The sequence below is a fragment of the Neolamprologus brichardi genome, chromosome 18 (assembly GCF_056152115.1).
Source record: "Neolamprologus brichardi isolate AB-2024 chromosome 18, ASM5615211v1, whole genome shotgun sequence".
In the NCBI taxonomy this organism is placed as follows: domain Eukaryota; kingdom Metazoa; phylum Chordata; class Actinopteri; order Cichliformes; family Cichlidae; genus Neolamprologus; species Neolamprologus brichardi.
The window spans coordinates 2,077,932-2,102,722 of record NC_142121.1 but is presented as its reverse complement, the minus strand read 5'-3'; the positions used below and the strand labels follow the sequence as shown (position 1 = coordinate 2,102,722).

The 24,791-nt window shown below is 40.8% G+C and overlaps 1 protein-coding gene and 2 long non-coding RNA genes across 3 annotated transcripts in view; all 3 read left to right on the top strand.

The window, feature by feature from the left end:
- The window catches only part of LOC148097257 (uncharacterized), a 31,630-nt gene that overhangs the window by 5,429 nt on the left and 1,410 nt on the right, over positions 1 to 24,791 (top strand). The gene's annotated exons all lie outside the window — the stretch shown is intronic.
- On the top strand, positions 3,460 to 5,873 carry LOC148097259 (uncharacterized). The gene is made up of 3 exons (XR_015716823.1): positions 3,460 to 3,473; positions 4,938 to 5,043; positions 5,810 to 5,873. It is a non-coding gene; the product is annotated as an uncharacterized LOC148097259 (long non-coding RNA).
- On the top strand, positions 6,660 to 8,020 carry LOC148097258 (uncharacterized). The gene is made up of 3 exons (XR_015716824.1): positions 6,660 to 6,742; positions 6,953 to 7,220; positions 7,908 to 8,020. It is a non-coding gene; the product is annotated as an uncharacterized LOC148097258 (long non-coding RNA).

Here is a 24,791-nt window from a genome sequence, read left to right as displayed (position 1 = left end):
TTTATGTCATATATAGTTTAATGTGTTGATTTTTATGCTTTTATTTAAAAAGTGTAATTTTACTTTTTGTTTACTTTCCTGTAATTTTTCTGGATTTTTCTGTAATTTAGTTGCTTCATAAAACACAGTAAATGTTTATCAGCTATCAAACGTAGTTTTACTAACTCACAGGTGTCATTTACACATTCACAGCTTCATTTTCATTTACTTCCTGTCCATTCGTTTTTAAATTTACACTCAGTAACTTAACACAGTGCTTGTAGTTCGGCCAGCAGCCCAGCAGAGGGCGCTCCCTTCCAGCAAAGTCCTCAGTAATGTCTGACAGTGAGGCAGCATGAAGAACTTCAGCCGTCTGAAACCAGCTCGAATGTTTCCAGTAAAGCTGTGCTCCTTTAGTCTCTGTGCATTTACTACATTACACATTATTTTATTAGAATCATTGAATCTGGCAGTTCTGAGCTCTGTATTCTAGTGATGGGATTTCCGTCTCTTTTTAGAGAACCGGCTCTTTCGGCTCCGAACCGGCTCTTCAGGTTGTTTTGTTGCTTTAATTTATTTATTATTAACAATAATATAAAATTATGCACAAAAAGAATTACTAATGTAAAAAAAAAGTGGTTTTATTTATATATGTTTATATATAAATATATGCGGTGGCATGTACAAACTCCAAAACACATTTCTAGCGTTAACTGAACTTCCAAAACAGCTACCTAGATCACTTAAATTACACAATTGAAAGCATGTGTGTATTGTTTGTGTATACACAAGCACTCATATATATTCAAATAATAATAATTTTTAAAAAAAAACGTTCATTTAGCTGTTACTACCACACACCAAATCCGGTCGTTGGTACTTGCTGGCTTGTGTAGCCACGGGGTAACAAAAGCTCAACACTGCCCCCTAGCATCCTGGAGCACTTCTGTTGTGTTTTTTACGTGTTTTGGAGTTTGCACGTGCTTTGGAGTTTGTATGTGCTTTGTCTCTAGGGGCCACCGTAAATATACTTTTATTTATTCACTCCACATAAAATGTAATAAATAAATAATATAATACAAAAACCAACTATTCACATTTTAACTTTTAACTATTTAAATTTTCAGCTTTGATAATTATAATTTGATCAACTGGTCCTGAATCCAATTGATACCCTCTTCTCAATGAGAAGCCTGAGGTCGGGGGAGCCCGACTATCCTGGAGGGACATTCCCTGCCACATACATGATGAACAGGTGGAGGAACTGGAGGGTCATGTGCCTGGCGGGACGGTCGATTTAGGACAGGAGGAGTATCTACCTTTTTGGAACCATGATAACAGGGTTCTTGCTGATCTTAGCTGGCTTGGACTTGTGTGATGGACCGAGTTGAAAACAGGAGGAGTCACAGAAATTATTTGAAAAATAGGGTTGCCATTTAACCCTCTCAAGGCAGGCGTTGCAGATTTGCAACAAGTAAAAACTAACAACCTGATTACCCCACATACATATTTTATGAGTTTCTTTTACTCAGAAGTACCACTGCAGGTATTCTTTTGTGCATTTGCAACAAAAACTTAATTTGTGCCTGAGAGGGTTAACCCTTTAAGACCTACCATAGAACCAAGTCCGCCAGAGCTTATATTATATTTTTACATGCTGTGGAGCCATTTTTGGGAGCATTTCAAGTTGCTATACATCAATACAACCATTACAGCCTAAATTTTAATAATATGCATGCATTAAGTGCATAGTTATTACATAAATTGCAAAAAAGTGCAATAAACTACAAAAAAATTGAAAATCGTTTTTGTTTTTTTAACATATATTTCTAGTTAGAGAAATTTAAGAGGCTTATCCCTCAAAACTGTAAATACAAAAAAGTTGCACAAAATAGTTTCCCACTACAGGAAATTAATTTTGAGTGTCTTCATAGTTTTATTTTTGAAATACACCATTTTTTATATACTGCAGGAAAAACAAAAATAAATATTATAATGCAAATTTGCAAAAAAGCAGCATATGCATCAAAATAAACTATTTCCAGCAGTGCAATATGAGTCCTAAGCATCCCAGAAATGACACAGAAAGTCATAAAGTCAAACATAACTTTTAAAAACACCAGTATAGGCTCATGAGGCCTTGATGGTAAAAAACTACATTTCCACAAAATGACGTCACTTCCGGTTTCGGGCAGGTCATGGAGGACATGCGATAGTTCGTGCTGATGGACGTAGGAAGTGTTACAAACAGCTGATCGGATCAGCAAAGCGTGTTTCTGGAATATTATGTTTTTGTTGCTGCAAGTGCTTTTTATGCAGTTTTTGCAAAGCTATATGTGGAAGGAAACCGTGACCTAGGACAAGCAGATGGCATAAGATGTAAGTACAACTCCTCCGGTTTCATATGCAAAAAAAATTATTGCGCTAGCTCACGTGGTTGCAGTGCTACCGGGATTTAAAAATAGTTACGCAAAACAGAGCGTGCCCGCTCTGACCGGTTTTAAAGGGTTAAACCAAAAATTATATTTACAAAAGTAATAAATGTTGAGCTCATAAAATAGGTAAAAGAAACAAAACTCAACTCATGTAAAACCGCAACTTAACAAACCAACTGACTGCCCAAACAAACATAACTGACCTAAACATCTAATGGCTGATCAGACCACTATGACACATGAGGGGTAACTAAACAAAACACAACTGTAAACAAAAAACAATGCAGTACAGTCTGGTTTGATAATAAACTAAACACCAAAGAAGAAAATCAAAAACATTAAACCCTAAACTCAAATATTTAATTAAGGGCAACTACTTTGTTTTTACATTAAAGAAAACACACATTCCCCCCCCTTCAGCAGGAAGTGGTGGTGCAGTCCAATTATCCCTGTTGCATTTAATGCTTTCAAACCCTGGCCACCACATTTTGTCTGGCAACGACTTCAGAGTGTGGCCATGGGTTTGTCCATCACAACCACCTTTCTGATGATCACCATCATCCCATGAGGCAAGCATGGAGCTCCAGACCGAGAGCGACTGATGGTCGTTTGATATTTCTTCCATTTCTAAAGAATCACACAACACACACAACAGTTGTCACCTTCTCACCGAGCTTCCTGCTGATGTCTAGAAGAACATTCCTGGCTCCTTCAGGTCTACGGTCTTATCTGACATCCTCTGACAGATTTATGGTCAGATTTATAGATGTGAAACTGTGAGTGTTAAAAAAACATTTCCTGAAGATGAAAGTTGAATTTCAATATGTTTTTTTCTCTTTGTGCACCAATCTGTTCAGTAATGTTTAATTAATGTGCTTGTTAATATTACTTGAATGTTGTCTGTCATGATCAGTAGCAGCAGCTGCAGTGTGTTGGTGCCACAAGGGGGCAGCAGAGTTTAAAGCCGCAGATATCAGACCGTTTGCAGTTGGAGTTGTTTCCTCTCAGAGACCAAGAGGCAGACGACAGAACAACTTCAGAGGATCGACGACCTCTGCTGTGAGTACACTGTGTGTCATCATAATGAATGCTAAATGATCCAGGTAGATCAGTTAAAGAGGCATTTCAGTCAGACAGACTGTCTGTCTTCATTCAGGGAGGGAAACACTTTCCCTTCATTCCCTTTCACTTTCATTCCGTCAGTGTTTTAAAGCTAACCAGCAAGTGAAACTGAAAGTGAGTGCTGCCATTAATCAGCTCAGATAAAACAGGACGACCACACAGTAATGGAGTTTATTTATTTAATCCCAAATGTGGGATGACTGTGTCACTAATGTGTGAGTGTCGATGATAGTCTGTGGAAAACAAAAAGCAAAAAGAAACCAAAACAAACAAACTCCCACCTACTGGGGAGGAGAGAGAGAGTATGTTACAGGGTGTGGTCCAACAGTCAGATTTCCTCAGGAAAGACGATAGCTGAGTGGTCAGAGCGCGCTTTGAATAGTCCAAAAATGACCTCTTACCTCCTTCTCCTTAACATTTTTTCTTCATCACAGTGGGAAACATTACAAGGTCAAGGAAAGGTATTAAGGAGGATTTTTAAGGACTTAAAAACAAGAAGAAACTACACTCTTAGAAAGGATGTGTTAAAAAATGACACAAAAAATGTGTTGTTACACTATTAACACATTTTGTGTGAATTTTGGTAATGGTAAATGGACTGGTTCTTATATAGCGCTTTTCTACTCTGTCCGAGCACTCAAAGCGCTTTATACAGCTAATTCATTCACCCAATCACACCCATTCACACAAGCACTTCTAAGCTTAAGTGCTAAGTATCTAACATTCATACACATTCACACTCCGATGGATGCATCGGAGAGCAACATGGGGTTAGTATCTTGCCCAAGGATATTTGGCATGCAGACTGGAGCAGCCTGGGATTGAACCACCGACCTTCTGGCTAGTGGCTGATCCGCTCTGCCACCTGAGCTACAGCCACCCAAATTTTAACATAACATGTGTAAGAAAGTGTGTAAAAAATGTGTAAAACGCTTAACACACTTGATGTGTTGCACAGTTTAACACATTTTGTGTGTTATTTTCAGAATCTAACAACAGGACCTAAAATTAGCAGCTCAGTAATTTGATGCTAGCCCTGTGTTTAGTGAAATAAATTGTAGATTAACAATGTATTATAACTATATTAACTGAATAAATAAAATGTTTAGTTATTGTTTGTTTTCCATAATCCTTTCCTCATTACTTTCAACAAATAAAACATTTTATAATGTAATGTGGACCAAGTTGTGTATGGTGTACTAAAATTCTGAAAGAGGATTAATTTTTTATTTCTCAATATGTGTGGCATACCAATTAATGGCTATGGCTATACTATAAGCATAAGTATCCACAAAGAACAGGCTTAATTTTGACCGTAACATGTGAATACAATTGAAGCAAAAGTAGGAAATTAAATGAGTAAGAATACACATGCTGAAAATTGAAACAAAATCTGCCCAGCAACATGACATACCAGCGGCGGGAAGGGGGCGCTATCTTTCGCGCCACTGAGACAAAGGAGGCAAAGATGGACGTTACGTCGCCTAGTATGTTGTCAGACCTTACAGTAAGTATCATTTACCAGTTTATCTTAATGTACTGAAAATATGCCGGGTTTCTGGAAGAATGTGAATTTATATAAAATATAGGAGTTATGTAGGAGTTTTGAGTTTAAGTTAATTACTGCTTAACTATACCTAGCTAACCTTAATGTAACAGTCTTGCTAACATATCCTACTCTTAATTTTATTATTAGTTCTTGGCTTTCGTGCCATACTTCATTAGAGTTAATGTGTTTTGGTAGTATTTTTATGTATTACTTTATTCATGTATTTATCTATTTACTTTATTTATGTATTAGAGTATTCAGAAATTGCTCTTAGAACCAGTGTGGTAGTTGGCTAGCGGCTCTGACAGGCATTTTGTTGTCTATGAGCAACGCCAGAGTCAGCACCTAACCGTAGCAGTGTTGTGTAAAATGACAATATTGTCGTTAGCTCTGAATAGAGCAAATGTAGTTATCACCGCGACCATTCGTTTACTAGCACAGAATAGGAATAAAGACTGAGTAACTTTAACATGAAATATACCTCATATTGACAGAGATAATTATTTTTTCAAGCAGTTAAAGCAGTTTTTGCATCTAGTATGATTAACTAAAGTATGTGCACATTCTTTTTTAAGGCTTATTGCTGGAAACATGCTCTGATATAGTTTCTTTTTTATGCAGAACTTGTGAGGAAGTAATAGTCAATGTTATTAAAAAAACAAACAACAGCAACTTGACCATGCAAACTATCTTACTTATTTAGTCATGTGTTTCATTTTTTCAGCACACATATGGCAACTTAGAATCTGTCAAAGTCCTTGTAACCACTTTTATAGATGAGAAAGAAATTTGTAAAAGAAAAAATTCTTATTGTCAGCAGTGCCACAGACATCATAGGTCAAAGCCAAGCTCAGCACATGGGCTGTGTGCTTGATAGGTTGCTAAAGTATAACACTGATTTCATGGAATATATTGATGTTGACAGTGAGGTAGACATTAAGGACTTTGATAGATTCCATATCGTCCTGTCAGCCGGAGGGCCACCGATGGAAACCTCTCTTGGGGAGATTAGACAAAATCAGGTACACTTTGCATTTCTCCAGTTTCCTAAGTCATAAAATGTGTTTTAACAGTTTAGTCAGGATCAGTTATTAGTCAGGATCAGATTTATTCACCCAGTAGCAACTAGAAGATAAAATCAATTTATTTATTATTCAGAATTTCTTTTAGTCATTGCGTTATAATCACGGTAATTAAGGTAATTCTGCTGCAGCTTTTTGAGTAAACTCGTGCTTCTATGCTCTGTGGAAATTTGCTGTCATAACTTTGAAGATTATTGCAGAGAGGTAAAGTGTCTGGTGTTGCCTTTACACAGTCTACCATTACCACAGAAGAACAAAGTCAACCCCTGAAGTCACTCAGGAAAGCCCCACAGATTCTTAAGGAGTATGAAACCTGTTGGTGCCATCGAGGAAGCTCCTTGTGAAGACTTGCATTGGGGATTAGGTGGAGAGTTGTGGTTAGTAAGTATAGCACTTTACTGTACTTTGTTAAAATTTTGCAATGAATGTTTTCCTTTAAAAATGTTGAAGTGCACGGAAGTAAAAAAGTTTACCTTTGTTTTCCAGTTACCCTCTTAGTGCAGAGAAGCTAACTGTAGCAAAAAGCATCATCACCACTTTTCCATCCCTGAGTGGCAGGAGAGGGGGAAGGATTTGTAAGTAAATTTAGCATTTTAATAATGTAAATTCCACTACATACTGTAAATTGCACTTGTTCCCACTTACTGTGTATCGTTTAACCTTTATCTAATTATTTATTAGAGCTTTTTTTCTCACTTAAAATTGCTCAGCTGTTACCCATATACCTCTGTCCTTTCTAACTAAGGAGCATTATTATGATCCAGTCTCTCATTGTGGATTCCTAGAGACTAAACTGCGCAACCTTAGACGGAATCTCGACCAGGGGCAGAGACGTTATAAGAAGCGAAAAGTAACAGATGACTGTGGTGAAGACAAGAAGCTCAGGCGAGAGGATGGGAATACCAGCAGCACAGATGAGTGGGTCACCCAAGTTATTGCGGCCCTCAGCTGAGAACCTTCCAATTATCATGTCAGGCATGGAGGAAACATACACCAGTCTCAGAGCCTGGAATATTCGGAGAGTACCCACGGTTGTTGGACATGCCAAGTCTGGTAAGTTGCTTGGTTCCTTGGTAATGGTTTATGTACTCCTTCTCCACTCAGTTGTGTTTTGCATACAAAGTATGTAACAGGAGTCGATACATTTGGAGGTATGTTTATGAGCTCCTAGTGAATATTTTGAAAGTTTTATAACTTCAGAGTTGGATCATTACTCACTGGGCACTGATTACAATGAGCATCACTTTTCACATGGTCCAAAATCTTAGTCGTACCACCAAATGACTATCTAATAGTAGGGACATCAAATGACAATGCAGAAAGTGCTGCTCGTGGAAGTGAAAACCCTACAAAAAATCACCTAAATCTGTATGAAACTCTGCTTTCAGCAGCACAATTTTCAGCAAAAAAGCTCTACAGGACAAACCGCAGACAGACAAAATAAGAAATTGTCTGCTAGAAAGTTGAACATCAGCTAAAAAGTCCTAATTTTTTCTCAGGGTCTGATGGGACCCAAATCATAGCTAAAATTAAGGAATAATGGACTTGTATTCAAATACCACTCCAAGTAAATTGTTATGTTTCACTGTGTAGGTAAGCTTGATGTGGAATGGGTAACAGAAATGTGATACTGTAAAGTTTGATTTTAGCCATACAGCTACCAAATGGACAGAATGTACTTTTGATTTAATGTATTTAATGCTTCATTTTAAACTTAAACACCTTTTTTCTTTCCATAAGCTGGACTTGGAGTTTGGCAATCTTAAAGGAGGAAAGGTGGACCTATTTTTGCAAAAATGGGAAGCCAGTATCATTCCGAAGCTCAAATCAGTAGCTGCCCTGGAAACAAGAACCCCCCCCCGCCCCGCCGTGTGTTAACACACCTACTCCCACCAGTTGGTGCCAGTCGTTGCAGCCTTAAATCAGCTATAACGCACTTGGTTGATTTTGCACTGCTATGTATTCAGTACAGTTCTCATGGTATTTACCTGAGGAAAGCATTTGTCAACACCTCACTGAATACTTCTCTAAAAATCTATCTTTATCTTCCCCATCTCCAAGCCTGGAACAAGTATTGCATCGCTTTGCAGTGATCCTGAAGCATCATCCACAACACACCAACCCCAGCTGATATGTATCGGTGATCTAAAGAGGGCAACCAGGCAGTACATCATTGTTGCTAAGAATGACAGAGTAACCATTTCTCTGAATGATGGCCTGACGTGTGCTGTGGATAAGCTTTTCAAACTGTACTGGGTATGTAACTTGTCCTATCCAGCACCACTTGGCTCCGTCTTCACCTTCTTTGAGTTTGTCTATGAACTGCCCCTGTCCACCCAAAGGAAAACCAAAGTGCTAGAGCTGATTGCACAGATTAAAGGATGCAAGTAAAATGTTCACCTGTCCAAAATATAGAGAGTCTCTGTTCACAGAGGTGAGAAACCTCATTTGGCATCTTTGTCAAATACACTGCTTATCAGGACTGACCATTTTTATGCCTGTGCAGTGGAAAGGTCAGACAATATGAACTGATTGGCTGAAATTTTTGATTTTCGTATTTAAACCCAAGGTACAGAATTGTATAACCTGGATGCTATATTCGCCAAAATGTATGTTTTTCTGTTCGCATTTGTTAAATGTTGACAATTTGTTGAAGATGACAATTGTTACCTTTAAAAAATTTAATTCATGTATTGTCTGGATTATATCAGAACATTAGATATATATATATATATTGGAAAAATTGAGAAAAGGGCAACTATATATATATATATATATATATATATATATATATATATACAGTGGGGCAAAAAAGTATTTAGTCAGCCACCGATTGTGCAAGTTCCCCCACTTAAAATGATGACAGAGGTCAGTAATTTGCACCAGAGGTACACTTCAACTGTGAGAGACAGAATGTGAAAAAAAAATCCATGAATTCACATGGTAGGATTTGTAAAGAACTTATTCGTAAATCAGGGTGGAAAATAAGTATTTGGTCAATAACAAAAATACAACTCAATACTTTGTAACATAACCTTTGTTGGCAATAACAGAGGTCAAACGTTTACTATAGGTCTTTACTAGGTTTGCACACACAGTAGCTGGTATTTTGGCCCATTCCTCCATGCAGATCTTCTCAAGAGCAGTGATGTTTTGGGGCTGTCGCCGAGCAACACGGACTTTCAACTCCCGCCACAGATTTTCTATGGGGTTGAGGTCTGGAGACTGGCTAGGCCACTCCAGGACTTTCAAATGCTTCTTACGGAGCCACTCCTTTGTTGCCCGGGCGGTGTGTTTTGGATCATTGTCATGTTGGAAGACCCAGCCTCGTTTCATCTTCAAAGTTCTCACTGATGGAAGGAGGTTTTGGCTCAAAATCTCACGATACTTGGCCCCATTCATTCTGTCCTTAACACGGATCAGTCGTCCTGTCCCCTTGGCAGAAAAACAGCCCCATAGCATGATGTTTCCACCCCCATGCTTCACAGTAGGTATGGTGTTCTTGGGATGCAACTCAGTATTCTTCTTCCTCCAAACACGACGAGTTGAGTTTATACCAAAAAGTTCTACTTTGGTTTCATCTGACCACATGACATTCTCCCAATCCTCTGCTGTATCATCCATGTTCTCTCTGGCAAACTTCAGACGGGCCTGGACATGCACTGGCTTCAGCAGCGGAACACGTCTGGCACTGCGGGATTTGATTCCCTGCCGTTGTAGTGTGTTACTGATGGTGACCTTTGTTACTTTGGTCCCAGCTCTCTGCAGGTCATTCACCAGGTCCCCCCGTGTGGTTCTGGGATCTTTGCTCACCGTTCTCATGATCATTTTGACCCCACGGGATGAGATCTTGCGTGGAGCCCCAGATCGAGGGAGATTATCAGTGGTCTTGTATGTCTTCCATTTTCTGATGATTGCTCCCACAGTTGATTTTTTCACACCAAGCTGCTTGCCTATTGTAGATTCACTCTTCCCAGTCTGGTGCAGGTCTACAATTCTTTTCCTGGTGTCCTTCGAAAGCTCTTTGGTCTTGGCCATGGCGGAGTTTGGAGTCTGACTGGTTGAGGCTGTGGACAGGTGTCTTTTATACAGATGATGAGGTCAAACAGGTGCCATTCATACAGGTAACGAGTGGGGGACAGAAAAGCTTCTTACAGAAGACGTTACAGGTCTGTGAGAGCCAGGGATTTTCCTTGTTTGAGGTGACCAAATACTTATTTTCCACCCTGATTTACGAATAAATTCTTTACAAATCCTACCATGTGAATTCATGGATTTTTTTTTCACATTCTGTCTCTCACAGTTGAAGTGTACCTCTGGTGCAAATTACTGACCTCTGTCATCATTTTAAGTGGGGGAACTTGCACAATCGGTGGCTGACTAAATACTTTTTTGCCCCACTGTATGTATATATATATATATATATATATATATATATATATATATATATATATGATTGCCCTTTTTTCATTTTTTTGACATTTTAATGATCTAGAGAGATAGAAAGCTAGTCAGATATGAATTTTGTTTGATTTTTGTCAAGTAAAAATTGTGATATAGCTTTGGCTAAAATTGAATTTAAAACATTTTAATTGAAAAGATTCTGACAGCTGTTGTTCATTCAGTTTGTAATGATTTATAATATGCCAGATAAAAAATGGAATTCAATAAATGTATAATATATACCCATCTTTTTTCTACTTTTTTAAAAAAAATTGAAATGTACACATTTTAACACATCTGTGTGTCAAAATAACACATCCTTGTGTTTACATTTTTTTAACACAGAAGATGTGTTAAAGGAGCAGACACATTAATTGTGTTAAAACTGACACATCATGTGTTGTCCCTAATCTGATGCAGCACATGTGTTAAAATTTAACACATGAGGTGTCAATTTTAACGAATCCATTCTAAGAGTGTACAGTGACAGAAGATGGACTACAAAATTTGCATCTCACTCTGTTCTTCAATTTATATGTTATTACCACTCACAACTATATAAAAAAAAAATCATGGTAGCAAACATAGTTATAGTTGAGTAATATAACACTGAGATTTATGTAATTGTATAATAAGGGCCCAAAAACTGCAGGTAATAATATGGAAATGCAGCCCGGTAGTAAGGTGGTAATAGTTCGGCAACAAGGCAGAAACAAGGTTTATCAGAAAAACTTAGGAGCGTCTTCTCCAAACGTGATATACCAGTGTACCCAGCAACACACTCAGACAGAAACTGTTCATCCCAAAGACAAAACTCCTAAACACAAACTTAACAATGTGGTGTATGCTGTACAGCAGCGGTCCCCAACCCCCGGGCCCCGGACCGGTACCGGGACGCGAGAGTTGAGGCTCATACCGCACAGAAAAAATAAATAACTTACATTAATTTCATTTTATTTATTATCTGACTCTGAACAGTGTTTTATTCTGAAAAAGACTGAATTCTCTCATTTACGTCCGTCTATGACTGACTCTTGACGCATGTCAAGATACATTAGTAGCTAATATTAAACCTACAAGCTAGCAAAATGAGTAAAAAACAGATGTCTTTGGAGGGTTTCTTTGCAAAGGGAAAAAGGCCCAGTGAGGAGACAGAAGAAGAGTGTGTGACAACCTCTAAGAAAAAGAAAGCTGCATTTAACAGACAATACCAAAATACCTACTTGAAATATGGATTTATCGCGACAAGCGATTCCCACGCACCAAGCCCGCTCTGCATAATATGCGGCGACCAGCTCTCCAATAAGGCAATGAAGCCTTCAAAACTGCTTCGTCACTTGGAGACCAAGCACCCAACATTAAAAAAACAAGCCTTTGGAGTATTTTGAAAGAAAAAAGCGGGAACAACAGGGACAGAAGCAATTACTGAGGGCCTCCACAACAACAAATACAGGTGCACTGAGAGCATCATACTTGGTGGCTAACCGTATTGCTAAGGCTAAAAAGTCATTCACTATTGGTGAAGAATTGATCCTTCCTGCCACTAAAGACATTTGCTGTGAACTTTTTGGGAAGGTGGCGGCTGAAAGGATAGCACAGGTGCCTCTGTCGGCTAGCACTGTTACTCGTCGCATTGATGAAATAGCACATTGAGACAGAGTTGTTGGAGAAAATTAATACATCACCATGGTACGCTTTGCAGGTTGATGAGTCTACAGATGTGGACAATAAGGCAATACTACTTGTTTATGTGCGATACCTTTATCAGGAGGATGCTGCTAATAAAGTTACACAATTACACAGTGAATTCGCGTGTAATATTATATTTACAAAATACCACAGTTTTTGTCTTGGTCATATCATTTTATTTTGTTGTATTTATCCGTGACACCTGCCGGTCCGTGAAAATATTGTCTGACATTAAACTGGTCCGTGACGCAAAAAAGGTTGGGGACCGATGCTGTACAGTGCAGCGAGGAATGCCCAGACCTCTACATTGGAGAGACCAAACAGCCACTTCAAAAGCGCATGGCACAACACAGAAGAGCGACCTCCACAGGACAAGACTCAGCAGTCCATCTGCATCTAAAGGTCAAAGGTCACTCTTTCGAGGATGCCAATGTTCACATTTTGGACAGAGAGGACAGATGGTTTGAAAGAGGAGTGAAAGAAGCCATCTATGTCCACTGTGAGCGACCATCTTTGAACAGAGGAGGTGGTTTACGACACCAACTGTCTGCCATCTATAATCCAGTTTTGAGATCCTTCCAAGACGCCTTAACGCCCACTCACATCCTGGGCCATCTGACCTCAGGAAATCACATGATAAGGTGGAGCCAGGTTTCACAATGAACTCACCCGAAACCCTGTCTGATTGGGACCCATACCCAGTTTCACACCTTGGCTCATGTGATTAGGTAGAGGATCATCAGGGGGTCCTTTGTCCCTCTTTGGGGGGAAACTCCCACTGGGTTTAAATCTGGGACTCCCCACCATTTGACCCTAGAACTGAAGAAGCTTCTCAGGTTAGAGATGAAACGTCTTCAAGCAACTTAAAGAAGTCCAGATGCTTTTCTTTCCAAGCTCCTTAGGTTACAAACAACAGTACACATGGGCACCACCTGTAACCTGACAGTGTTACTTTGAAATAATTTTTAATAATTACGTCAAAGGCTGAGAGAATCCGAAAGCTAAAAGGTGGAAATCTTATAAGAATTAATTTTCTAAAGCAGCTAAAACTCAGTAAGAACTAAAATATGTTTAAGAATTAATTCAACAATATTTTATAACACACATAACGTTTAATCAACAGTCCTTAAATACAAACACAGCAACATGAATAACTTTGATGTTTTTTTCTCACAGATTCCTGTGTGTCCATAGTGGTTAGTGTTGTTCTCTAACATGTGGAAGGTCCTACTTTTTTTGGTTTTGTATATAAATTTATTTACTTATAATTAATTATACAATTAATTTAGTTTAATTAATCAAAGAGTTTTAATGCCTGAACCTGCAGCTGTTTGCTTTCCAGTGGATCCACAGCTGTGCAGGATCACCATCTACTGATGTAAGAAGGTTTTACCTTAGTATGTAAATGTAATTCAATTCAATTCAATTCAATTTTATTTATATAGCGCCAAATCACAACAAATGTCGCCTCAAGGCGCTTCATAGATACAGAGAAAAGCCCAACCATTATATGACCCCCAATGAGCAAGCACTTTGGCGACAGTGGGAAGGAAAAACTCCCTTTTAACAGGAAGAAACCTCCAGCAGAACCAGGCTCAGGGAGGGGCGGGGCCATCTGCTGTGATTGGTTGGGGTGAGAGAAGGAAGACAGGATAAAAGACATGCTGTGGAAGAGAGACAGAGATTAATAACAGATATGATTCAATACAGAGAGGTCTATTAACACATAGTGAGTGACAAAGGTGACTGGAAAGGAAAAACTCAATGCATCATGGGAATCCCCCGGCAGCCTACATCTTTTGCAGCATAACTAAGGGAGGATTCAGGGTCACCTGGTCCAGCCCTAACTATATGCTTTAGCAAAAAGGAAAGTTTTAAGCCTAATCTTAAAAGTAGAGATAGTGTCTGTCTCCCGAATCCAAACTGGAAGCTGGTTCCACAGAAGAGGGGCCTGAAAACTGAAGGCTCTCCCTCCCATTCTACTTTTAAATACTCTAGGAACAACAAGTAGGCCTGCAGAGCGAGAGCGAAGTGCTCTAATAGGGAAATATGGTACCACAAGGTCATTAAGATAAGATGGGGCCTGATTATTTAAGACCTTTTATGTGAGGAGCAGGATTTTGAATTCAATTCTGGATTTAACAGGAAGCCAATGAAGGGAAGCCAAAACAGGAGAAATATGCTCTCTCTTTCTAGTCCCTGTCAGTACTCTTGCTGCAGCATTTTGGATTAACTGAAGGCTTTTCAGTGAGTTTTTTGGACATCCTGATAATAATGAATTGCAGTTGTCCAGCCTGGAAGTAATAAATGCATGAACTAGTTTTTCAGCGTCACTCTGAGACAGGATATTTCTAATTTTAGAGATGTTGCGCAAATGGAAGAACGCAGTCTTACATATTTGTTTAATATGTGCGTTGAAGGACATATCCTGGTCAAAAATGACTCCAAGGTTCCTCACAGTGTTACTGGAGGCCAAGGTAATGCCATCCAGAGTAAGAATCTGGTTAGATACCATATTTCTAAGCTTTTCAGCGCCGAGTACAATGACCTCAGTTTTATCTGAGTTAAGAAGCAGAAAGTTAGTGGCCATCCAAGTCTTTATGTCTTTAAGACATTCCTGCAGTTTAACTAATTGGTGTGTGTTATCTGGCTTCATGGACAGATAGAGCTGGGTGTCATCTGCATAGCAGTGAAAATGTATGCTATGTCTTCTAATGATGCTGCCTAGGGGAAGCATGTATAATGTAAACAGAATTGGTCCTAGCACTGAACCCTGTGGAACTCCATAATTAACCTCAGTGTGTGAAGAGGACTCTCCATTTACATGCACAAATTGGAGTCTATTAGATAGATATGATACAAACCACTGCAGTGCAATACCTGTAATACCTACAGCATGTTCTAATCGCTCTAATAGGATATTATGGTCAACAGTATCGAATGCTGCACTAAGGTCAAGAAGGAAAAGCACAGAGATGAGTCCACTGTCAGAGGCCATAAGAAGATCATTTGTACCCTTCACTAAAGCTGTTTCTGTGCTGTGATGAGCTCTGAAACCTGACTGAAACTCTTCAAATAAACCATTCCTCTGCAGATGATCTGTTAGCTGTTTGACAACTACTCTTTCAAGGATTTTTGATATGAAAGGAAGGTTGGAGATTGGCCTATAATTAGCTAAGACTGCTGGGTCTAGAGATGGCTTTTTGAGTAAAGGTTTAACTGCAGCCACCTTGAAGGCCTGTGGTACATAGCCGATAATTAGAGATAGGTTGATCATATATAAGATCGAAGAATTAATCAATGGCAGGACTTCTTTGAGAAGTTTTGTAGGAATGGGGTCTAAAAGACACGTTGATGGTTTGGAGGAAGTAATTATTGAAGTTAACTCAGAAAGATCGATTGGAGAAAAGGAGTCTAACTTAACATCAATGGTACTAAGAGTAGCTGTAGATAATATTACATCTGTGGGATGATTATTGGTAATTTTTTCTCTAATGATAAAAATTTTGTATGTGAAGAAGTTCATGAAGTCATCACTAGTTAACGTTAAAGGGATGGTTGGCTCAAAAGAGCTCTGACTTTTTGTCAGCCTGGCTACAGTGCTGAAGAGAAACCTGGGGTTGTTCTTATTTTCTTCAATCAGTGATGAGTAGTAAGCTGTTCTGGCTTTGCGGAGGGCTTTCTTATAAAGCAACAAACTATTTCTCCAGGCTAAATGATGATCCTCTAAATTTGTGACACGCCATTTCCTCTCCAGATTACGAGTCATCTGCTTTAGGGTACGTGTTTGAGAATTATACCACGGGGTCAGGTACTTCTGATTAGAGACCTTAGTTTTCACTGGAGCTACAGTATCCAGAGTCGTACGTAGTGAGGAGGTGAAATTATTAACAAGATAATCGACCTCTGTTGGGGTAGCGTTCAGATAGCTGCTCTGCTCTGTGTTGGTACAGGGCATTGACGATGATAACAGTGGCTGGATTATATTCTTAAACTTAGTTACAGCGCTTTCAGAAAGACATCTACTTTGATAAAGTCCACTCTCCACTGCTGCGTGATCAATTATTGTAAATGTAAATGTTATCAAGAAATGATCAGACAGGAGAGGGTTTTCAGGAAACACTGTTAAATGTTCAGTTTCTATGCCATATGTTAAAACAAGATCTAGAGTGTGATTAAAGTGGTGGGTGGGTTCTTTTACATTTTGAGAGAAACCAATTGAGTCTAACAACAGATTAAATGCCATGTTGAGGCTGTCATTTTTAGCATCAACATGGATGTTAAAATCACCCACAATAATTATTTTATCTGAGCTCAGAACTAAATCAGATATAAAGTCTGAGAAATCAGACAGAAACTCTGTGTAAGGCCCAGGTGGACGATAGATGATAACAAGTAAGACTGGTTTCTGAGTTTCACAGCTGGGGTGGACGAGGCTAAGCATCAGGCTTTCAAATGAATTAAAAGTCTGTCTGGGTCTTTCATTAATTAATAGATTGGTGTGAAAAATTGCTGCCACACCGCCCCCTCGACCTGTGCTTCGAGATTTCTGGTAGTTAGAATGACTCGGGGGTGTTGATTCATTTAAACTAACATAATCATCCTGCTGCAACCAGGTTTCTGTAAGGCAGAGTAAATCAATTTGTTGATCAATTATTAAGTCATGTACTAACAGAGACTTGGAGGAGAGAGACCTAATATTTAATAATCCACATTTCACTGTTTTACTCTTTGGTTCAGATGTGGATACTGTATTATTCTTTCTTTGTAAATGTTTAAGTTGTTTGTTGCTGGTTTTTAGTTTGTTTTTTGTCTGTTTGGGAGCAGACACAGTCTCTATGGAGATGGGTTTTTGGAGGGGTAGCAGGAGGAGAGAAGCTGCAGAGAGGCGTGTAAGACTGCAACTCTGCTTCGTGGTCCCAACTCTGGATAGTCATATTTTGAGGGGTTTAATAAATTTGTCGATATTTCTAGAAATGAGAGCTGCTCCATCCAAAGTGGGATGGATGCCATCTCTCCTAACAAGACCAGGTTTCCTCCAGAAGGTTTGCCAATTATCTATGAAGCCCACATCGTTTCTGGGACACCACTCAGACAGCCAGCAATTTAAGGAGAACATGCGGCTAAACATGTCACTCCTGGTCTGATTGGGGAGGGGACCAGAGAAAACTACAGAGTCCGACATTGTTTTGGCAAAGTTGCACACCGATTCAATATTGATTTTAGTGACCTCCGATTGGCGTAACCGGGTGTCATTACTGCCGACGTGAATTATGATTTTACTAAATTTACGTTTACCCTTAGCCAGCAGTTTTAAATTTCCTTCAATGTTGCCTGCTCTGGCCCCTGGAAGACAATTGACTATGGTTGCCGGTGTCTCTAGCTTCACATGTCTGAGAACAGAATCACCAATTACCAGAGTTTGAGCCCCAGCGGGTGTGTCACCGAGTGGGGAAAAACGGTTAGACAAATGAACGGGTTGGTGGTGTACCTGGGGCTTCTGTTTAGGACTACGCTTCCTCCTCACCGTTACCCAGCCGTCTTTCCCCAGCTGCTTGGGATCTGCCGGGGATCAGCTAGCGGGGCCTACGCTATCTTCGGCTGCACCAGCTACAGGGGCCTGGCTAGCTGAGGGTGAGAGAAGGGTGCAAAGCCGAGTCTCCAGTTCAGTAATCCTGGCCTCCAGAGCTGCAAATATGCTACATTTGTTACAGATATCATTACTGCTAAAGGAGGCCGAGGAGTAACTAAACATCTGACACAATGAGCAAGAAAGTGCAGGAGGGACAGGTGAAGTAGCCATGGTGCTAACGGGTCAGCTACGAGCTAAGCTAGCGAAACAGTACAGAGACAGTGAGTGAATACTATAAATTAGGTAGTGAGTACACAGAAAGTGTGCTTCGGATGAAGCACGTGAAGATTATACTGTGAAAAAAGTATGTATTTAAAAGTTGTTAATTAAACTGCTAAGCAAATAAGCTACTCAGAAACACCACTGTGTTTGAGCAGGAACAGGAAGCGATATTATACCACAGAGCGAGCGAGCGAACACCAAGTGACAGCGCCACCAAAGGAGTGTATAAGAGGTGTTATTGACAGTTATAAACAGAAACAGTTTGTTTCCGTAAAACTGAATGTGCAGCATTTTACAACCTACTACACTGTCGCTGTCTCACCCAGGAAGTGCCAGGTGAACTATTCCAGATGTTGTCAGTCATTGTAATGGTATAAAAACAAACAGCTGGACAGCAGAAGAACCAGAAAAACATCCTCAAACTTTTTCTATGATTTCCAGGTTAGACTGAAGGATGGATGGTACATCAGGCGGTGCGATGGAGGTGGCAGCGCTCGGTCGGCCTTTCAGCGTCGGGATGCTGTACGACTGTCGCAGTGACGCGCTCGTCCCTGGTAAGAATTTACATGTAAAAATTCTTGATGCATCACAAAATTTCATTTTTTAAAGCCAGTCGACTGTAGAATATATATATATATATATATATATATATATATATATATATATATATATATATATATATATATATATATACTGGGAGTGCTGGGTATACAAGTCTGGCCTAAGTCTTCTGCTGATGACGGCAGCAGTCCAGGAGTTCAGTTAATTGTCTTTATTTAAGTTCCACAGAAGAATTGGTTACATCAGAGCTTGCCAGGCTTAATCCAAATGCAGTGCAGCCATACGTGAACTTACAGTTGTAGAAGATACGGTATGGTTTTCTGGAAACAGAAACAGGCAATTCTTTAATTAGTAGAGTCAAAGATAAGTAAGAAACAATCACAACACATCATTTACTCAACACAGCAGTATTTAACAATGTCCACAAGGGGTCACTGTAGACCATAAAGACCATAAGCTGAAGCAGCAGACATGAGCCCAAACAGGTTCCCATCACTCCAGCCTTTCTGCCAGTAAAAGTAGCCACGCCCCTAACTCCAGTATCAGATACATGATGCAGAATAATTACCCTGCATTTGTTTTGAAGGGAGACTCTATCCACAGGGACCAAACTTTTTTTTATAACAGGCTGTAAACATGATTTTAATGCAGTAAAGTTGGACATATGACATATATAAACACCCAGCACGCCCCTGCGGGCGGTTTATCCTTCAAGCTCGGGTCCTCTACCAGAGGCCTGGGAGCTTGAGGGTCCTGCGCAGTATCTTAGCTGTTCCCAGGACTGCGCTCTTCTGGACAGAGATCTCCGATGTTATTCCCGGGATCTGCTGGAGCCACTCGCCTAGCTTGGGAGTCACCGCACCTAGTGCGCCGATGACCACGGGGACCACCGTTACCTTCACCCTCCACATCCTCTCGAGCTCTTCTCTGAGCCCTTGTTATTTCTCCAGCTTCTCGTGTTCCTTCTTCCTGATATTACTGTCATTCGGAACCGCTACATCGATCACTACGGCCATCTTCTTCTGTTTGTCTACCACCACTATGTCCGGTTGGTTAGCCACCACTATTTTGTCCGGCTGTATCTGGAAATCCCACAGGATCTTAGCTCGGTCATTCTCCACCACCCTTGGGGGCATCTCCTATTTTGACCTCGGGACTTCCAGGTTATACTCGGCACAGATGTTCCTGTACACTATGCTGGCCACTTGGTTATGGCGTTCCATGTATGCCTTGCCTGCTAGCATCTTGACCCTGCTGTTATGTGCTGGATTGTCTCTGGGGCATCTTTACACAGCCTGCACCTGGGGTCTTGCCTGGTGTGATAGACCCCAGCCTCTATGGATATTGTACTCAGAGCTTGTTCTTGTGCTGCCATGATTAGTGCCTCTGTGCTATCTTTCAGTCCAGCTTTGTCCAGCCACTGGTAGGATTTCTGGATATCAGCCACCTCCTCTATCTGCCGGTGGTACATACCGTGCAGGGGCCTGTCCTTCCATGATGGTTCCTTGTCTCCCTCCTCTTTCTTGGGTTTCTGCTGCCTGAGGTATTCACTGAGCACGCTGTCAGTTGGGGCCATCTTCGTGATGTATTCTTGGACGTTCGTTGTCTCATCCTGGACTGTGGTGCTGACACTCACCAGTCCCCGGCCCCCTTCCTTCTGCTTAGCGTACAGCCTCAGGGTTCTGGACTTGGGGTGAAACCCTCCATGCATGGTAAGGAGCTTTCTTGTCTTTATGTCAGTGGCTTCTATCGCCTCCTTTGGCCAGCCTATTACCCCAGCAGGGTACCTGATCACGGGCAGGGCGTACGTGTTGATGGCCCGGATCTTGTTCTTACCGTTCAACTGACTCCTCAGGACTTGCCTGACCCTCTGCAGGTACTTGGTGGTTGCAGCTTTCCTAGCGGCCTCTTCATGGTTCCCATTCGCCTGCGGGATCCCCAGGTACTTGTAACTGTCCTCTATGTCTGCAATGTTGCCTTCTGGTAGTTCAATCCCCTCAGTTCTGACTACCTTCCCTCTCTTTGTTACCATCCGACTACACTTCTCCAGCCCGAACGACATTCCAATGTCATTGCTGTATATCCTTGTGGTGTGGATCAGTGAATCGATGTCTTGTTCACTCTTGGCATACAGCTTGATGTCATCCATGTACAGGAGGTGGCTGACAACTGCTCCGTTCCGTAGTCGGTATCCGTAGCCAGTCTTGTTAATGATCTCACTGATGGGTTCAGGCCTATGCAGAATAGCAGTGGGGACAGAGCACTTGATGGTGACTTGTGCTATGGGCTTGGAGTTTGCCTCTAGTGTTATACGCCACATCCCCATTGAGTTCCTGATGAAGGCTCTTAGGGTCCCAATGATCTTGTACAATTCTAGGCATTCCAGTATCCAGCTGTAGGGCATTGAGTCATAGGCCTTCTTGTAATCAATCCAGGCAGTGCACAGGTTGGTCAGTCTGGTCTTGCAGTCTCGGCTGACTGTTCTGTCTACCAGTAGCTGTCTACCAGTAGCTGGTATTCTTGCCAATTCCTTTCTGTGTCCCGCTCATGTATTGACCCATGTTCCTGTTCATCTTAGCCTACCGTCCGACCTTCGGTTAGCCATTCCGGGTGTCCCTCGTTAACTAGCAGCTGGTTCATTTGTGCTGCCAGACGCTCGTGTGTGCAGTCAGCTTCTTTAGCCAGTAGGCGTGAACCATGTCGGGCCCTGGTGCTGTCCAACTCTTCATACTGGAGACCCTTTCCGTTAGTTGGCTAAAGTAGCCCTCCGTGTTACTTTGATCTTGCCCTCTAGCCTCCTTCTCCATGGAGGGTACTGCCCCTTGTGGCTGTTCAACTTGTAGCCAAGCATCTCACTGTCCTGACTCCTCCTTGCCGTAGCATTCATGTTGTACCTCGTCAATCTCTAGCTGTGAAAGCAGTCTCTTCTTTCGAATATTGGAACACTGAGCTACTAGTTGTTTCATTGTGGATGTTGGGTATCGAAGAATCCATAGGTCCCTCATCCTATTAATGTAGCCCCTTCCGCCAAGGTTACTTGCGTAGTAGCATTCCAACAACGCCCTGTTTTCGTCTCTTGCCCACTGATGCCTTCTTGTTCCAGTAGCCCACTTCTCGTGGGGGTGCCCTGGTTCCTCAACACCTTGAGGAACCAGCCCTGGTTCCTCAACACCTTGAGGAACCAGCTGCTATTGGTAGCAGAGGATGGTTATATATATATGTATATATATATGTATATATATGTGTGTGTATATATATATATATATATGTATATATATATATACACTCTGGGCACTGACTCCCCTTTGGAGCCTTGTGGCACCCAGAGGAACTGTAGTTTTTAACATTTCCAAGTTTCAGCTCCACAGGTTGCCTCGTGGTTTTAACTGCACCCAGTTGTGTTAAAGTGACCCGGACTGTTCCTTTGTCCTGCTAATTTTTTATTTTTATAATTCTCAAAGAACGTTCAAACTGAGCCTTCAAACAGAATTAAAACCTGCTGCTTGCTCAAAGTTGTTGGATTCTAGCAGATTAGTGTTTTAAGTCCTGTGGAAACAGCCGAGGTTTTATTATTCCTGCTTCTGATTTCTATTTATGCCTTTTTGTAAAAGAAGCCACAAGAGGGTACTGCCCCTTGTGGCTGTTCAACTTGTAGCCAAGCATCTCACTGTCCTGACTCCTCCTTGCCGTAGCATTCATGTTGTACCTCGTCAATCTCTAGCTGTGAAAGCAGTCTCTTCTTTCGAATATTGGAACACTGAGCTACTAGTTGTTTCATTGTGGATGTTGGGTATCGAAGAATCCATAGGTCCCTCATCCTATTAATGTAGCCCCTTCCGCCAAGGTTACTTGCGTAGTAGCATTCCAACAACGCCCTGTTTTCGTCTCTTGCCCACTGATGCCTTCTTGTTCCAGTAGCCCACTTCTCGTGGGGGTGCCCTGGTTCCTCAACACCTTGAGGAACCAGCCCTGGTTCCTCAACACCTTGAGGAACCAGCTGCTATTGGTAGCAGAGGATGGTTATATATATATGTATATATATATGTATATATATGTGTGTGTATATATATATATATATATGTATATATATATATACACTCTGGGCACTGACTCCCCTTTGGAGCCTTGTGGCACCCAGAGGAACTGTAGTTTTTAACATTTCCAAGTTTCAGCTCCACAGGTTGCCTCGTGGTTTTAACTGCACCCAGTTGTGTTAAAGTGACCCGGACTGTTCCTTTGTCCTGCTAATTTTTTATTTTTATAATTCTCAAAGAACGTTCAAACTGAGCCTTCAAACAGAATTAAAACCTGCTGCTTGCTCAAAGTTGTTGGATTCTAGCAGATTAGTGTTTTAAGTCCTGTGGAAACAGCCGAGGTTTTATTATTCCTGCTTCTGATTTCTATTTATGCCTTTTTGTAAAAGAAAAAACAACAACAACAAAAACAAGTTCTAACTAGCTGCTGTAATCAGTGTGCAACTAACAGGGCCAAAAGATAACATAAGGATAAGAACATCTTCACTGATCCTCATGAGTAAAGTTAACCACTATTAAAACAAGTTGGCAGCCATGATGCAACACCTGGAAATCAGCTCCAACTCTTGGAGCGCTTTTCCATTTGGAGCTACTCAGGTTGGCTTGAGTCGACTCAGTCTTTACGATTTCATCATTAGCTGGTAGTACCTGGTACCAGATACTTTGTGAGTACCTACTACATGTCACTGATTGGCTGATCAGTGACATGCAGTCTTTTGACAGTGGCATAAACTAAATTTTTGATATTATTACTGTTATTATCTTAAATACTACTTACTATTTTTGTTTCATTTTGGTAAATATCACAAAATGAGATGAAAAAACAACACAAGGAAAGTCATGAAATCAACAGCAAAAGTTTGACAATTTTGCTCATAGAAAGACACCGCTCTGTTTATTTATTTTAAAATTCACATTTTTTAAATCATTTTTTAAAATTTATTTTAGGGTGTCTGATTTAATTGATGGAGTCCTGGTAGTCCTTTTGTTGCTTCTTCTTTTGCAGGAATGACTCTGTGGGATCGTGATGGCCTGATGAAAGATGTTGGAGAAAGACCACAGGCCTCTAATGAGTTTGAAATTGTTGCATCTGAATCAATTTCTGGCAAATCTTCAGCTCTAAGTGTTGACGCTTCACTGAAAGCAAGTTTCCTGGGTGGACTGGTTCAGGTTGATGGATCTGCCAAATATCTGAATGATAGTAAATCTTCCAGAAATCAGGCCAGAGTAACACTGAAGTACAAGGCAACCACAAAGATCCAGGAGCTGTCCATGAATCATCTTGGAAGAGGAAACGTGAAGCATCCATATGTTTTTGATCAAGGCTTAGCAACACATGTAGTCACAGCTATTCTTTATGGAGCACAAGCTTTCTTTGTGTTTGACCGAGAAGTTTCTGAACAGGAAAATCATCAAGATGTTCAGGGCAACTTGAAGGTGATCATCAAGAAGATTCCCTTACTTTCTGTAGAGGGTGAAGGTTCCCTGAAGATGGAAGAGAAGGACAAAGAAAGTGTTGATAAATTCTCCTGTAAATTTTATGGAGACTTCTGTCTTCCAAAACCACCAACAACCTTTCAAGGTGCAGTAGAAGTCTACCAGAGCCTGCCAGGATTACTGGGAGACAAAGTTGTACCAGTGAAGGTCTGGCTGCTGCCACTGACAGCTTTAGATTCTTCTGCTGCTAAACTCGTCCGTCAGATCAGTATAGGATTAGTTCAAGAAGCACAGAGAGTCCTGGAGGACTTCAGTGCGCTGGAAATGAGGTACAATGATGTACTGAGGACCACCATTGCACAGCAGTTCCCACAGATTGGTAAAAAAATTACAAGTTTTAAAGAAATGTGCTCTGAGTTCAAGCTGGAATTCCAACTGACTTTGGGAAAGAAACTTCCATCAATCCGAGGAGGAGGAGAAGAGGAAGCTGAGCTTGCAGAGATCCTGAAGAAGAGACATTCTTCACCTTTCAGCAGCAAAAACCTGAACGAGTTTATGGACTGTAAAGAGAGAGAAATCTACACTTTAATGTCTTTTACCAGCAGG